The following is a 15,578-nucleotide window of genomic DNA, read 5'->3' as shown; positions in this document are numbered from 1 at the left end:
TCTTCCCAAAACATCTAAGTGGCATATACAAGAGCAAGTCAAATTTAAGACAAAATCAGTGTGAAGCAAGTGGAACTGGCCCCATAGGCCATTTGCTTCTGGAATCCACTTTTTTCTTTCCGTTCATTGTCTTCCCCACTGTGGGTAGCTCCATTCATACGTGGACAGCTGCATTCAATTCTTGCTGCTCACTTCATGCCACTTACCCACCCCTCATAATCCAGACCAGAGGTTAACATATTCAAACTCAGTGAGGAAAAATGCAGAGGCATATAGGTAAGCAGAGTCCCACATAGTTGTAAAACTCTATAAAAATCTCCAGTCTCCATGTTTTGGAGTGTGTGCTGGGATTTTGGATATTTTGGTTTCTTGCTAAAGAGCTTGTTTGAGAAGTGCTAACGTAAAACAAACATGACAAGAACTGTAGATGGTCCTGCTTGTACAGAAGACTTAATAGAATGCAAGCAAGCGTGAGCTTTATAGGCAGATTTGAAGAAGGAAAATGTGATAGCTTGGGAAATGTGTTCTAATGACAACTGAAGGGCCTTAGATGTAGCTATTTTGTAATTCAGTATGCTAATGACTTCAAAGTGACCTGTGCTCCACTGTGCTGCAAATAGATTTCTTTGTATTGGTACACACAGGCTTGTGCTTTCTGGTCCATAGCCTTATTCATTAATCCTTACTGACATCTATTATTGAATTTGCCTTCTCTAAACAGTTGGTTTCCATCGCTGTTATTAAATCTCCATGCTAGCAAATAGATAAAAATTACCTTTAAAACACAGCCTAGTGAAGACACAAGCTAGTGACTTAGACATTCTTTTTTCTAAAGACAGTACCCCTACTGTTTAAATATATTTTTTTTTTTCTTTGGTAGTTGATATTCACATGTGTGTTCAGATCTGACAACAGTTTTGTTCTCTTGGTGAGGGAATTTTTCCTGGAAGGTTACAAAAGCCCATTAATACAACTGCACAATGCAGTGCTGAGGAGCGTGCATGCATGAACTACAAGTCTGCCAGCTTTTTGTGAAGCTCTGCAGGGGGCAGTATACTGAAATAAAGCCTTTCAGGCCCTTTTAATGTAGTTCTGACCTTCCACTCTATATTAAACAGATGACTGGAACCAGAAAGATAGGTCATTGTGATTGCAGTTAATATTTGTAAGGACCAAAGCAGCTTTCAGCCTTTGAGGTAGAAGGGAATCATCTTAAGTGTGAAAATGTATCATCACAAGAATGGAGAGGATCAAAGGAAGGCCAGCTGGTGCTCGGACATCTTTTCATAACCTTTATTACAATGCTAGAATACACTAACCTCAATGGGAAGTCCATTCAGTTCGTGTATTTCAAATAGATAATCTGTATTCCGGTGAAACAAAGCAAGCTAAAAAAGCCCCTTCTAAAAAGGGGGTGGTCGACACAAATTTGCCTATGATTTAATCATATTGGTTTTCTAAAATCAGCTTAGCTTTTTCAATGCAAATGTATGAATGTATGACATGCTTATTTTGGAAGTGGCTGAAAATTTGTAAATTTAGGTACAGAGAGTTCTAGCTGATTTTACCGTGTTTTACTTCCACTTCAGAATAAAGGCCCTCTGTATTTTCACTTGCTGCGCACAAAAAGTCAGACTCAGTATTTCAGGGTAAAACTATACAGAACAGCCATAAAGTCATCCAGGAGGTATGTATTTGTGGAGTCATGAAAAGGCCAAGATTAAGGTTGACTAGTTTTGACAAGCACCAGAATTTAAGCTTGGGCTTCCAGGGAACATCATACCACTTAAGTATATATGAAATTAGCAATATCAAAGCAGAAAATCAATGAAGATTGCCGTTTAGATTTGTGCTACCAGATTTGTGCTACCAGATTTGTGCTGAACGGATAGGGAAAAGCAGTGGGACTCTAGGTGTAGACCAGTGGTGAGCACTCTTGCCATGCTATTTTTCAGATGGGGAACGCCGGAGATCACTAGAACATCAAAGTTCAAACTCAAGTGCTAAATGGTTTAGTCATTACTTTCAGATTTGGATTTCAGTCAATCACTTTCTGAATGTGTTCCATGGATCCAGAATGGGGTAAGTACCCCTTCTACTTGTTGAGCAGGGACTTACTTCCAACCAACTTTTTTAAACGTTTTGTCTAAAAATTGATACCTATGTAAGAATTGCATTATTTATGAAGTTAGACCTTGACAGGAAATTCAGCAGTCAGTCTCTTAATACTGCAAAACACCAAGTGGACAAAAGAAAATTGTCTTTTCTTACCCAGAAAGCGATGACAGACAGTCATCACATCAGCTGAGTAATGACTGCAGCCTGTGAAACAGGTCTGAGGGGCGCTGAAGTTCTGACAGCTTCAGCAGATGCAACAACTTCGTTTCAATTCAAAAGTCATTAAAACAATTCCTAAATGCTAAAACTCAGAAGAAAAGGTATTTAATTTCTTTTTCTCCCAGTAATTTGCATGTCAAATCTCTCTCCTTCTCTCTCCTGTCGGTGATGTCTCTCTCAGCAGCTGTCTAGTCATGAATCACTCCTGTCATCTGAAGCATATTTTTAACACTTCTGGACGTGCTCTAAAAGCAAATGCTGTTAAGCAAACAATTTGCACTGCTTTTCCATACACTCTCTTCACTTCCCAAAACCTTTCATAATCATGATTTTAAAAGCTGGGTCACAGGGGAACCAGGTACTGGAAAATACAACCTTTTGTATTTGTGAGAGTATCATAATGTTATATCAAGTTCTCATGTAATGCAGATCTGTCTGACTCGCAGAAGACTTGAAGTTGCCTGAAGCTTGAGAATTTCACTTCATTAAGATTCATATGAATGTTGCCTTTGGTTTCACTCATTGTAGTCTGCACCTTCTCAAGATCAAACTTCAGTTTGGGTTTAGGAATCGAGCATGCAAAAAGAAAATCACTGTCAAAGCTTAGTTCAGCTGCTGTTACGGTAAAGTAGATTAGATTATGCTGTGTTTGCTTCAGAGCAGTTATTTTACAGCCTGAAATGGAGAAACATAATCGTGGAGCCTGATAAATTGTTTGCCTTGCAATCCTGAGTTTCAGAGCTACCAGAAAAAGGACATTGACCAAAAAGGTTTTGATCTTAAAAGCTTTTCTGCTTTTCTCATCTCTTTGGCAGAAGGATGCCCGCTGGGGCCTTAGGGACACAAGGATCTTCACTAACGTGCCTGGAAGGCCTTTGGAATCATCCAGTAACAAGACAAATAGGAAGAAAAGTGTATTTTGTTCTTCTCCCACTGTCTAGTAAGTGACTCTTCTGGTAATTCAAATATTTGTCAGTAATACAAGTTGTTGAGCTCCGGATCCAAATTATTACACTGGCACATGGGGAAAACAGGAATCCTGATTGTGCCCAGATGGAGAGAACTTTGTCTTTCCAAATAAAATGTGGCTTTTAAATACCTGGGACCAAGTTAGTTTTGATTTTTCCAAAGTCTAGAAGCGATAACCCTAAAGGATGCTTTTGACTGAAGTCAAGTGTTACACAAACAGTATTTATGAGCCACACACATCCACTTTGTGCTTGCATCTGGAACTTCTGTTTTTCTTTTCTTGTTGCTTTGATGTCACGTCCCTTTGTATTTTTTAAGTGCTTAGAAGAACCCTAGTGTGACAAAATACTAAATAATAATCAAAGTCTGCGACATAAAATGATATTGTGTAATGTATTTCTGATAAGGAGTGCTCCCATAGGTGGCCTGCAATATGGATGAGCATCTTGAGCACTCTGACTGCTCTGCATATACCATTTGTCTTTGTTAGTAACCTGGCTGTGGCAGAATCACCAAAGAGTTATCACTTCTGAAAGTTTTGTTTTAAACAAGGAAGCTTTGTCAACCACTATTAATATCGCCACTATTCAGCAGCTTAATTAAAAGATTTGCGCTATTTGCTGTTCTCAACAGTTCTTCCCTCTGAAGATGTGATTAGGTAAAACCTACCATTAAAAGGAGTTAGCCCTTGGTATTGCAAGAAAAGCCTGACATATTGTAAGTGCCTGGAAATCAGAAGATGAAAAGCATTTCAAAATATTTGTAGCCATTATTTGTATGATTTACAAATTACATTACTTATGCCTTAGGATATTCCCCACGTGATTTTTGAATGTGTGGTTTGTACCAAGTAATAGGTTGCTTCATCTCTCCCTTATTCCTGCATGAATTTAGGTTAAGCAATTTATTTTCTGCTATAAATCTACTGGGCCAAATCCCTCTCGGATGCACCATCACCAGCAGGTCGGCTGCAGAGTAAGTGGCGGCTTGTCCACCGGGTGGCAGTGAAAGCCCGAGTTACAAAGGTTGAACGGCTCCGCTGCGGCTCCCGCGGAGTCTGTTCCTCTGCCTGGAGTACCTTCTGCACATCCCAGGTCATCAGGCTGCGGCCTTATCGATAGGGATAAACCTCATTCCTTTATGTTAGGAAGTGATAATGTGTTAACTTGTTTGCTATCTACACCTTTAACAAACTTTCAGGAAATAATTTCTTACCCTAAGCATGCCTTCAGAACAGAGCTGGAAATCACATTGCCAGCCACAGCCAGAATATGGCTGTGCTTCCATCTCGTGGGTATTGTGACATGTGATATGAATATCATTAGTTTTATAATGTGCTTTATCACCTTGTGTTTTGTGAATATGTGCTCCTACCTTATGCCTTAATCCTTTACAACTGTTCCTCTTGTTGCAGGTCGTTACACAAAGTAAGCCTTATCGCTCTCTACAACTACCTCAAAGGAGGTTGTAGTGAGGTGGGTGTCGGTCTCTTCTCCCAACTAACAGGTGATAGGACAAGAGGAAATGGCCTCAAGTTGCTCCAGGGGAGGTTTAGGAGGGATATTAGGAAAAATTTTTACACTAAAAGGGTTACCAAGCATTGGAACAGGCTGCCAGGGAAGTGGTTGAGTCTGATTTAGGCCTTGAGGTATGAAAGTGCACCAGATAACACGCTGGATGCCTGCGATTCAAGTATGTGAAGAGTCGAAACAGTGTAAGTTTTCACCAGCCTTTAAGAAAGCCTGATTTGGTTAACAAACATGATTCTATTTATTACAGAGGGATATTAGGAAAAATTTTTACACTAAAAGGGTTACCAAGCATTGGAACAGGCTGCCAGGGAAGTGGTTGAGTCACCATCCCTGGAGGTATTTAAAAGATGGGTAGACATAGTGCTTAGAGATATGGTTTAGTGGTGGTTTTGTCAGAGTTAGGTTGATGGTTGGACTAGATGATCTGAAAGGTCCCTTCCAACCTAGGTGATTCTATGATTCTAAGCCAGCTCCCTAGCACTCATGAAGCGGTCCCTTGGGAAATGCTCTGACCCCATGGCAGAGCTTTATGGGCTCTGGGGACCTCTTATCGTTTCCTGATGCTATTTTTTTAAAGAAACCCTTAATTACTTCTTTCACTTAACCTGAAGGGATGCTCAGCATGCTAAGTTGTTTTAACACCACTTTATTTTGAACTTACTGGTAACCACCTTTTGCTGTTCTTTGATTGTATGATGTCCACCTGCCAACTCACCTACTAATTTAGGAAGTTATTACCTACTAATTTAGGAAGTTATTCCCTACTAATTCTCCCTGCAGAACAAATGTTTTGGCTTCTGCTTCTGGCAAGGATCTGAAAGTATTGCACAGCTGCATTCAAACTGAAAGGGCAGGGATCACAGAAACCAGTCAAAGCATAAACATCAAGAAGTTGTCTGTGCTCAGAATAATTAAAGTATGAGTGTTTGGAAATTGCAGGATTGAAGTTGTGTAGCTGTACTGGAAATTGCAGGATTGAAGTTGTGTAGCTGTACTGGAAATTGCAGGATTGAAGTTGTGTAGCTGTACCCTCCTTAAAATTAGAGGAAAATAAGTCAAAAATCAAGAAAATAAAATAATCTCAAAGTGGTTCCTTTAAGAGTAAGTAAATACTCTCTTTAAAAATGTACAAAATCTATAATGTAATATTAAAGTGAAAAGTCCTTATATGTAATTTCCAAGGATGTCTTGCTATGGAGTTGCAATATTTGGCTTTGTGATTTTGGCTGTACAGGTTAGTAATAGATGAAGATCAAACACTCTGATTGGTTTTTAAACCTACTTACAGGTCTGGCAGCAATAAAGGTACCTATAAAATGTTATGAGTCAAATAGTATGACTTTGTCAGTACTTTAGCTTTACAACCCAACTACATTTCATTGCTTTACCATTTGCGGTAAGGGCTGTTATCACTGTAACTGCTGTTGCCATGTGGTAACTATCTGTGTCACCGCCAGAAAAACAGCAGATTGCCTAAATTGAAATAGGATGTGCACCTCCCCTTTGCTTCAGCAAGGATTTTACTGCTATAGCATTTCCAGCTCTGTTCAGTGGTATTTTTCTAAGTAATCTTAGCTAAATTTAAATGTGTTTCTTTATGTGTTAGTTACTCTTTGAAAGCATATTGCTTTCTGTGTTTCCTGAGCGCGCAGCAGCTGATAACCACAGTGCTATGCTTATTGGAAGCATTTTAAGTACTCAGCTCTCCCAGAACTGACTGTCAATTGCTTTACTAATAGGCAGGTTTGTAACAGAGATCTGTTAAAATACTGTTCCCCAAAAGCATTCTAAACCAACTTGAATCAATTATTTTGGAGAAAACAATTACTTTCCAAATCTTTGCGTCTCGGCAGCCAGGTTTTCTTTAAGTAATCTAAATAAGTTATGTACATTGGACAAGAATGTTAAGGATATTCAGGCTGTTAGACTTGTAAAAGCACTTAGGTGTTTCAAAAAGACACCTTCCCGTACCTCACTGTACACAGGTACCCACAGATACATGTAAAAATGTCTTTAAAAGTTGGCCTTCAGTTTCCAGCAGAGCTGGACATTGGCATTCTTTAAAGTTTGTGTACACAATGTACATTGAGTTGGTTAGACTATTGAAGGAACATGTGAACCATATTTGTGATCCATTTGTACTCAATATCATTATTTATGCTTGCATAAGTGTAATTTTTCCCAGATGAGAGGAAGAATAAGCTTCAGGATGAGATGTCAGGATGATCGGATGAGATGTCTCTATACAAATGGAATGGCCATTGCACTATGCTGTTCTGTGGGCATGATGATACCGTTTTTTTTTTTTTAAAAATCATGTCCCAAACTGACATAGTTATAGCCTGAGCAAAAAGCATGTTTTGAACAGGCCTAAACTTTCTCTGAAATTCCATGAGTTAATATGCTGATCTTCTAGACAAATGTCAAGTAAGAAAGTAACTAAAAACCCCTACAAATTAACATCACAGCTTTTCCCCAAAAGCAAATATTAGAGACTTAGACGTACTCAATATGATCTAGTTTAGAAGCTCAATATGATCTAGTTTAAGAAAAAATGTCTATATGGATTAAAAGTTATTCCCCTGCAGCGGGGAGAAGGCGGCCAGTCCCTGCTGCTGATACTTCTAGAATGTTTTATAATATCGGTAGCTGCACAGTAGGACTAGATTGGCAGAACATTCAGCATAGCTCTTGAATGGCTGATGCCCTCCTTTAGTAGAAGTGATAGATACTTCCTTGCCTTTGCCGAGTATTTCCTTATGCAGCACTCCTTTTTGACTTTCTAGTAGCCGACATCTATGCGTGATAATTGGAGATAGATGAAAACAAGAACAGACTACTGGGAAATGACAAAAATATCCATCTGCTCCTCTCTGTGTCTGGTGAGCTGTTGCTTTATGATCTTATGACTATCTGCAAATTCTTTTTTTTTGTTAAGAGCCAGTTGGATCGAGTTCAGCTGAGCAAAATGCAGTTGGGAAGGTATTACAAAACACCACTTTAGACTTCTTTGTAGGGATTATAACCTGGAGATTGTCACTAAAGTACTACTGTGAATTAGTTTGGCCACCTCAACGCTCTTGAAAAATTGTCCTTTTCTGTCTCTGAAGCCTCAGGCCTGATTTGCTTTTCTTTTGGAAATCAGCTTTATCTGTAATGGGAAATGGAGCAGGGAATTGTTAGTTCATCTTTGTCCAGTGCTTTGATGATGTAAAGTATATTGGAAGCTGCTTGGTACAGCTGCTCATATTCTCCTCAGGCAAAGGAATCTAACATTTGCTCTCCACAGCCTGCCCTTAGCTGAGCATTCAAGGAGCTCTTGCTCCCCTTCCGTTCCCACAAGGCAACTGGATGTCTTTACTGGCAGTTCTGATTGAACACTGATTCAAGAACCCAATTTATAGAGTCCTGAATGTGTGTGGCAATTTCCTCAGCTGCTGTACTTTACCGCTCAGTAGGAACCCTGTCTTTCTGGAATTGTTCCTCACTTGTCATTTTTATTTTCTATTTTTCACTGTCTTTTCATTTTGACTAATTCTTTTTCAAATGTGCACCACGCTTAGAGATTTGATTTATTTAAAATTCGTAAGTACTGGGTTTAGATTTCTTAGCATTTAGGGTGCTTAATGCTCTCAGTTGCGGTTTCCTAAAGTAACATAAGTAATTCAAATACAGTGGTGACAATGCTGCATATTTTACAGCATGCAAGTAGGTTTTTTTAAGTTCTTAGATCTCTTGCTGTGAAGTACCAGTAATCCCTGTGCGCGTCAACATCTGTGCTGTCTGGGTGTAGCTGGTCTTGGTTTTCATTTTTTTCAGCTAGTAAGTAGAGCAGGAATTATTCCTGTGGCAACCAGATCCTGGAGGGTTAATACTATTTCTTTGAAGTTACTACTGTTATTGCTTGCTACACCTTTTTGTCATCTTCTCGTGCATAGATTGTCAGTTTAAAGCAATGCAAAATGGGTTACCAGGAGAGGAAAAACTGCTGTTTTAAAGCCATGATAAAGCTCTAATCTTACAAATGCGTGTGATACGCAGTGCATGTAATCTGTGAATGCGGTTTGGTTTTTTACGGCTCTTAGTAACAGGCAAGACTTGCACGTGTAAAATCCTTTCCATCCAGGGTATGAAATTAATAATATTATATGTTAATAGCAATACACTTTTAAGTCAAGAGTACCCTTCTGATATTAGTTAATTAGTTACACAGTTTTACTTCATTGAGTTATTCTATTTCATGTGGGAATGGTTCAAAACTGCACCGGGGAAGTTTAGACTGGACGTTAGGAGGGATTTCTTTACCAAGAGGGGTGTCAAACACTGGAAGTGGCTTCCTAGGGAGGTGGTGGATGCCCCAAGCCTGTCAATGTTTAAGAGCCATTTGGACAATGCCCTTAATAACGTGCTTGAACTTTTGGTCAGCCCTGAAGTGGTCAGGCAGTTGGACTTGATGATCATTGTAGGTCCCTTCCAAATGAAAATATTCTATTCTATTTGCTTCATTTCCTTGCTCCAGGCACCCAGAAAAATATGACTATAATAGTAAGCACGGTACCTTGCTGTTTAGTAACCTCTGTTCGCAGTTCTCTGTTTTTCAGTGTACCGTATTTAGAGATTTACTAAAACGAAATGAATAATTACTTAACAGTGGAGAGCTGCTGCAGTCTAGGCACCTAATAATAATTCATCCTTTCAGTAAAGGTGGCTGGCTCATTCATGACTTGCTTTGCAGGCTCCCTCTTATTTTTCACTTGTTAATCATCTGGAGTGAGCAGGTGTTTTGGACATGCCCCTCTCTTTGTCTTTCGACATTTACATATCTTTGCAAATAAGCATATTTAGGAGCCACAAAACAACATGTACAAAAACTGCCATAGTCAATCAATGAATTCCCTACAGATTTAGGCTCCTCTGTCATTTGGCTGTTTTGGAAAACTTTTCCCATTTTGCTACATCCCTTTCCATTAATTTCAGCATTTCTTCTCATCATATATTTAAATATCGAACAACTTTTTAAAGTGTTGAGCAAAATTATCAAAGGTGATCATTATTTTCCCATTCTTCAGCTTTTAGGTGTTCAAATTAAGAGTGGGTCTTGGCTAGCTGGCTCCCTTCCCTTTGCTTCCTCGAAGCCTTTCAGTTTCCGTGCTAAAGACTGAAATACCCCAGAATCACTTGCTGCTTTTGGTAATTTCAGTCAGTGGATACTGAAGTGAAAACGAAATCTTAGAATTCTGTCACAAGTACAAACTGAATGAAAAAGCACAGACACAAAGATACAGAGGTTTGAATTTACACGTATGTTAGAAAATGTCTGATTTCTTTTTTTTTTCCTCTGGACAAATTCTATTTGCAAACCGAAATACAGCAAGATCAATGCCATGTGCAAAAACTTACATGGCAGCTTTTGAAAAATTGCCCCGTTAACTTGATAAGTTTCTAATTACAGTAAGATGTAAAAGCTTTTTTCCCCATGCTATGTAGGATTTTGTCCTAACAGTTTTTTTTAAAGCTACCCTGCTGTTAAAATAATTTAACTGCAGTGTTTGAGTATAATTTGTCCTATATTTCTTTTGCTTTCTCTGAGGAGTTACATAACTTTTTCCATTTCTAATGAGTTTTCCTAAATATAAATTGTGATGTTATATTATGCACCTCCTTTGGCTCCAAACCAATTAATTTGAAGTGGTTCAAGGCCAACGAGAAGTCCAGGATCGCATCCTAGTGAAAGGTTTGTTTATGCACTTTTTGTTTTAAATAAATGGTTCTGTGGTTAAGTCAATCTTCTGTTGAAATTGATCTTATCCTTTAAATTCACGTAATACTCTAAATTATTGGAGGATCATTTGGATAGCTGCATGACCTTGGGTTACTTACATGCTGTTTAAAATCCATTTGTGTAATAGCCAAAACATTATTGTACTTTCCTAAATCACATAACTTTAGCCATTTAAATAACTGTTTAAATCATAAGCAGGATTAACCTGGGGAGAGATCAGTAAAAGATCAACCTCGCTTTACCGCTAAAGCAGTGCTGCTTTGCCTTTATGTACCTCCCATCACTGCTGTCTTCCCAGATCCTTCTGCCGGAGCTCTGCCGCCTCCTCCTCAGGACTGTCACCTTTCTGCCCCAGCTTAGCAAAGCGGTGGGTCTGGTAGCTGGGACTAGCAAGAGGCCTGGAGAGCAACTTGTCTGTCCCTACTGCCTCTCCCTTTCTCCCCCAGCCCCAGAGCACTCGTCTCCCTTGCTGTATCTTGGCACCCGACCTTCACTAAGAGATGAATCTGCAGGTCTACAGAGGGAGTGAGGAGGTAGGGTACGTAGTCTGCCTTGCAGCACGATTTCTCCCTCCTGCTGCATCCGCAAGCTCAGAGTACTGACTCTCAGGGCGATCCTTCTGGCTTTTACTGCGCTGTATTTTATGCGGGTATACGGCTGGTGTTTGCTTCACCATTTGAGAAGTTCTGCTCTTAAGAATCCAAGTGCTTAGAACCTCCTCTGTCTCATTGTCAGTTCAATGCGTGGACTATTTTCCTTCTGAAAAATCTTACTTAGATGTCTACACATGAATTCAGGATGATTAACATTAGGAAGCCAGACCTGATGAATTGTTTGATGTTTTAAAGAATTTCACAGCTTTCCAGTGACCATTTCTCAATTTTCCCCAGTCGAAAAAGAATTCAATCTCCTCCTTTTCAGTGAGTTTGGAAATAACAGATATGCATTTTTCAATATCAATACCTTTATTTCCATTCGGTGATTCTACAAATCAGACAGTGACTGCCAGTAACTGAAAAATCACAATTATTTCATTTTGCTGTTTTCTGCCATCAACAAGGTATTACTTTTCTTCATGCACAGTTTCACTAGCCATTTATCCATTTCGGCACGAGTGTTAACAATTCTAGAATTGTTCACACATATGCCAAGCCCATACACAGATCAGATAATAAAATCCTAAAGAGGGAGTTCAGCTTTAGCTTCATTGCTGTCCTGGTGTGGATTTACTGGGCAGAGGGAGGGACTTAAAGAGGCTATATAAACCTTATCACTCTCTGGTGAGGGGAACTCCTGGTTGTATCATGGGCTAGTAGCCCTGCAGCTGGCTCTGCCTGTCTGACTTTGCCATGCATTTCTTGCATATCCTTTGGTACATCACTTAATCAGTGTTTCCCTATCGCTGACTATATCGCTGATATAATTTCTGAAGATTATTGGCCTGTTAAAACACACTAGTGGTTCATGAGCATTTAAATGAGAATGCTATTTTTTGGTATTTGTAAGTAACCTCAGATATCGAAGGGATGGACCACTTGATGCTTTCGGGTGAATAAACTGCTGGGACACCTGACAAACGATAGGTAGTGCTGCTCTACTTCAGCAGAGTTTGTCCCTTATTCATGAACGCTTATGTTGCAGAAGCAATTGCTGCATTGCACTGCATCAGCACTGTTCCTAATCCTGATTTGGAAACATCAACTGTTAACTTGACAAAGCGTGACACATGGTATGTTGAAGTGTTTTCAGCTGCACTAACACAACAAATTGTAATGGCTCCAGAAGAGCCATTTCAGTTGATTGTGTCAATAAACTACAACCCACAAAGAAAAAGACATGTGGCCAACCTGAATAAAGCATCATCAAATCACAAATAATAGGTTAATGGTCACAATTTTTGTCCTCATTTTTAGAAAAAGTATTTTGCAAGAAAAAAGCCCTGTAATTTCTAGAGCTTTTGCCTGTGATGACTCTAAAGTCCAGCCCTATGGCACTTACCAGTTTACAGTATTTCCTTCGTTTCCATACGTAGACAGTGTGTGACTTTATTCTTCATACTTCTGCTACAAAATAAGGACTTGGCATGTGTTCCCAGTTTAGGTCAAAATGCAGGCTATCCCATGCAATTGGTCTTTCCCCAGCTTTTGTGAGACATAGGCCTACTGTTATTTACAGAAGACTTCCGTATCACTTTCTGGACCAAGTGCCAGCAGACACAAGCTTAGCATTACGTCCTATTTTTTTCCTCCATTGCTTAGCTCATTAGGAAGAACTACATCTGCTTGATGGCAGTGCAAATTTTGTGCTTTCATAGTTAGGCTGATGGTACACACAGTGAATTCTAACCTCGCTGAGACCATTAAGGTTTCAGAGTAAGTAAATCAGGGTACAATCTGACTTAATGAGACTAGCCGCTAGGTCATCAATTCTGTGCTTTGGCTGCTTTTTCTGTTGCCTATGTGCCAGTCAAAACCCACAAGGAGCTATTGTGTTTCCTCAGAGATCACTAACATTAGATAAAGATTGCTGGCCATGACACTTAAGTGGCTCAGCAAGGATGTGCGTTATTCGTTAAAGAGCTGGAACTTGAGTTACTCTGTAGAAGGTACAGAGGAGGACACTCCTTTCCCCAGATTTACAACCCCCTGAATAACCGTAGCCAAATGACCTACAGCAGAGCCCTGGAGGAAAGAGGTGTGCTATTTTTGAAGACACGTTTCAAATATTCTTTACATTAATATATAGCTTTTCACATCTTTAAGGCAGCAACTTCTGACTAGGAAGCATGCCAGTTTTCTTATTCTTTCCTTCTAAAACCATCAGCAGCAAACTATAGCTGGTTATTTGATATCAGAAATGAAATCCTTTTAGCTGCTCATTTCACATACCTGGTAAATAAAGACACTTATCAGTCACGGATATTTGTGTGTGTGTATGTATATGCACATGCACACACAAACACATAGCTTTTCTCTGCTACATCACAGTATATGGGATGAAATGCATTTAAAATGAAAAATGGTAAGCCAAGTGTTTGTAGAGGTACTGAGTGGCAACAGTGCAGTATGTAGCTCCTTAACAAAAATGCTATCTAAGGATTTTTCTGTAAAACTAGGGAACTGGATAAGACTACGTCTAGTTAGTTTAAGTTCATAAAAGGCAGATTACCATTAAAGAAATGCAGAGCACCAAAGAGAATAACTTACATCATAGAGAGGCTATCCAAAATTTTCTTTTTCTCTACAAGAGACACTAAGACAGAGTACCCTGTGAATATGCTCAAATATCTGGAACAAAAAAAACACCTCACCAGTCAACTGGGGAATTTACATCCATTCATCTTAATCTGATACTGATACTTCCTCAGGCACACACTTAATACACAGTTGCCCATTGCTTTTGACCATCTTCAGCCAACAGGAGAGCTCAAATATAAAATCACAGAAGCTAGAGATGAAAGGACCGAGTCAGCCAATTTGTTAAACTATTTGCTGTGTTATTTTGGCTCCCTATAGTATACTGTCAAATATACTTCTGATCATCAGTTGGACTTTTGATGTCATCTGGATTCTGAATGACTTTGGCTTCACATACAAATGAATGGATTACACTTATCCGTTGTGCGTGATTCATCTGTTCTGTTCAAAAACACTTGCTTGTAAGACAAGGATATTGTCAAAAATAAATAAGTGCTGCTTGTTTTCTGAGAAACCCTTTCATTTCCACTCACAGGTGCAATTTTCTGTATAAAATGAATAACTTTTTTTTTCTGCTTAACACATCCAAGCATGACTTATGAAATGTTACTCAAGTAAGACAAGCTTATTTTACACTTTATTTACTCAGAACAGAACACTGATGGGAGAAATAAACGAAACAGACAAGATGATCCATAGTCAGAGACATGACTTGCTTTATGCCACAGCCAAGAAGGGAATCTGGGCCTCCAGCATTGCAGACCATTGACCTTGGAAAAACAGAGATGGAATGCATTTTGGATTGGACAACTGGAACAAACCACATAAGAAATGAGTATTTATTGAGAGCTAGTGACTGAATGCCAGCCATATCTGCCAGACATATGGGCCAAGATGCTCTCAACATGAAAGGCTGCAAAAATAAAGCATTGAGAGGTATCTAAATGCTGCTGCCCTCAGAATGCTCAGAGGTAAATTCACTGTTTCAGAGTCCTCCTCTTCTCTATTTCGTATGATCATCAACAACAAAATCAGAACCACTGGCTCCAGTAATTGAGAGGCACAACAATCAATTTCTACCTTGAAAACGTTTTGTTTGGGAGTATTCTGTTCCGTACTTGAAGCTATTCCATTGAGAATGTCTTACAAATAAGCATTAGCCCACTGATCATCTTCGAGTATGTTTATTTGGCTGCTGCAAAGGTAGTTATCCAGCCAGCAGTTTAACTAATTAAGTCTTACTTCCCAGAACTGTGCTGACGACACTAGCATTATCAATGGTTTTTATGACAAAAAACAAAGCTGATGAAGGAAAATCCATTGTTCTGTGCCCTCTGAGAAAGAAAGGAGAAAAAAAAAATCAATTATTTGCCAAAGAGAAAAAAGGAAAAGAGATGACAGGAACCAGAGCATCTTTCTTTAAGCGACCAACAACAAAAAAATCATATTACCATTTAAATGATGAGATTGAGATTTATTTTTATAGCAATGGGATGTTAAAGTCTCGAGTACATTTTTTTTCATTAATTCTGTACCAGATTTGCTGAGATTCTTCTGTGTGAAGTGAGTGAAATCATGACTCCAATGAAGTCAACAGGAGTTTCTCCAGTGACTGTAATTGAACTCAGGTTTCATTTGCACTCTTGACACCCACTGAAGAGCTTGCACAAGAGCCAAAAAAAGAATGTAGATGGCTAACGTGATTTTCAGACAAAATAGAATTCTTAGATTAAAAACAATACTCACAAAAAAATACGGGTG

The 15,578-nt window shown here is 39.1% G+C and overlaps 1 protein-coding gene across 4 annotated transcripts in view; it reads left to right on the top strand.

The window, feature by feature from the left end:
* The window catches only part of ZBTB49 (zinc finger and BTB domain containing 49), a 38,085-nt gene extending 22,575 nt beyond the window's left edge, over positions 1-15,510 (top strand). The window contains exons 9-11 of one of the 4 annotated variants that reach the window (XM_063337358.1): positions 1,956-4,781; positions 7,625-7,720; positions 14,467-15,510. The gene's annotated coding sequence lies outside the window, so the exon portion shown is untranslated. Of the gene's footprint in view, positions 1-1,955; positions 5,814-7,624; positions 7,721-14,466 lie in introns of those variants that run through there. The other 3 variants (XM_063337359.1, XM_063337357.1, XM_063337356.1) reach the window with 3 other exon arrangements.
* Positions 15,511-15,578: the final 68 nt, after the last annotated feature.

This window comes from Chroicocephalus ridibundus, chromosome 5 (genome assembly GCF_963924245.1).
Source record: "Chroicocephalus ridibundus chromosome 5, bChrRid1.1, whole genome shotgun sequence".
In the NCBI taxonomy this organism is placed as follows: domain Eukaryota; kingdom Metazoa; phylum Chordata; class Aves; order Charadriiformes; family Laridae; genus Chroicocephalus; species Chroicocephalus ridibundus.
The sequence above is the reverse complement of the archived record's forward strand: the minus strand, read 5'-3'. Positions and strand labels throughout refer to the sequence as shown.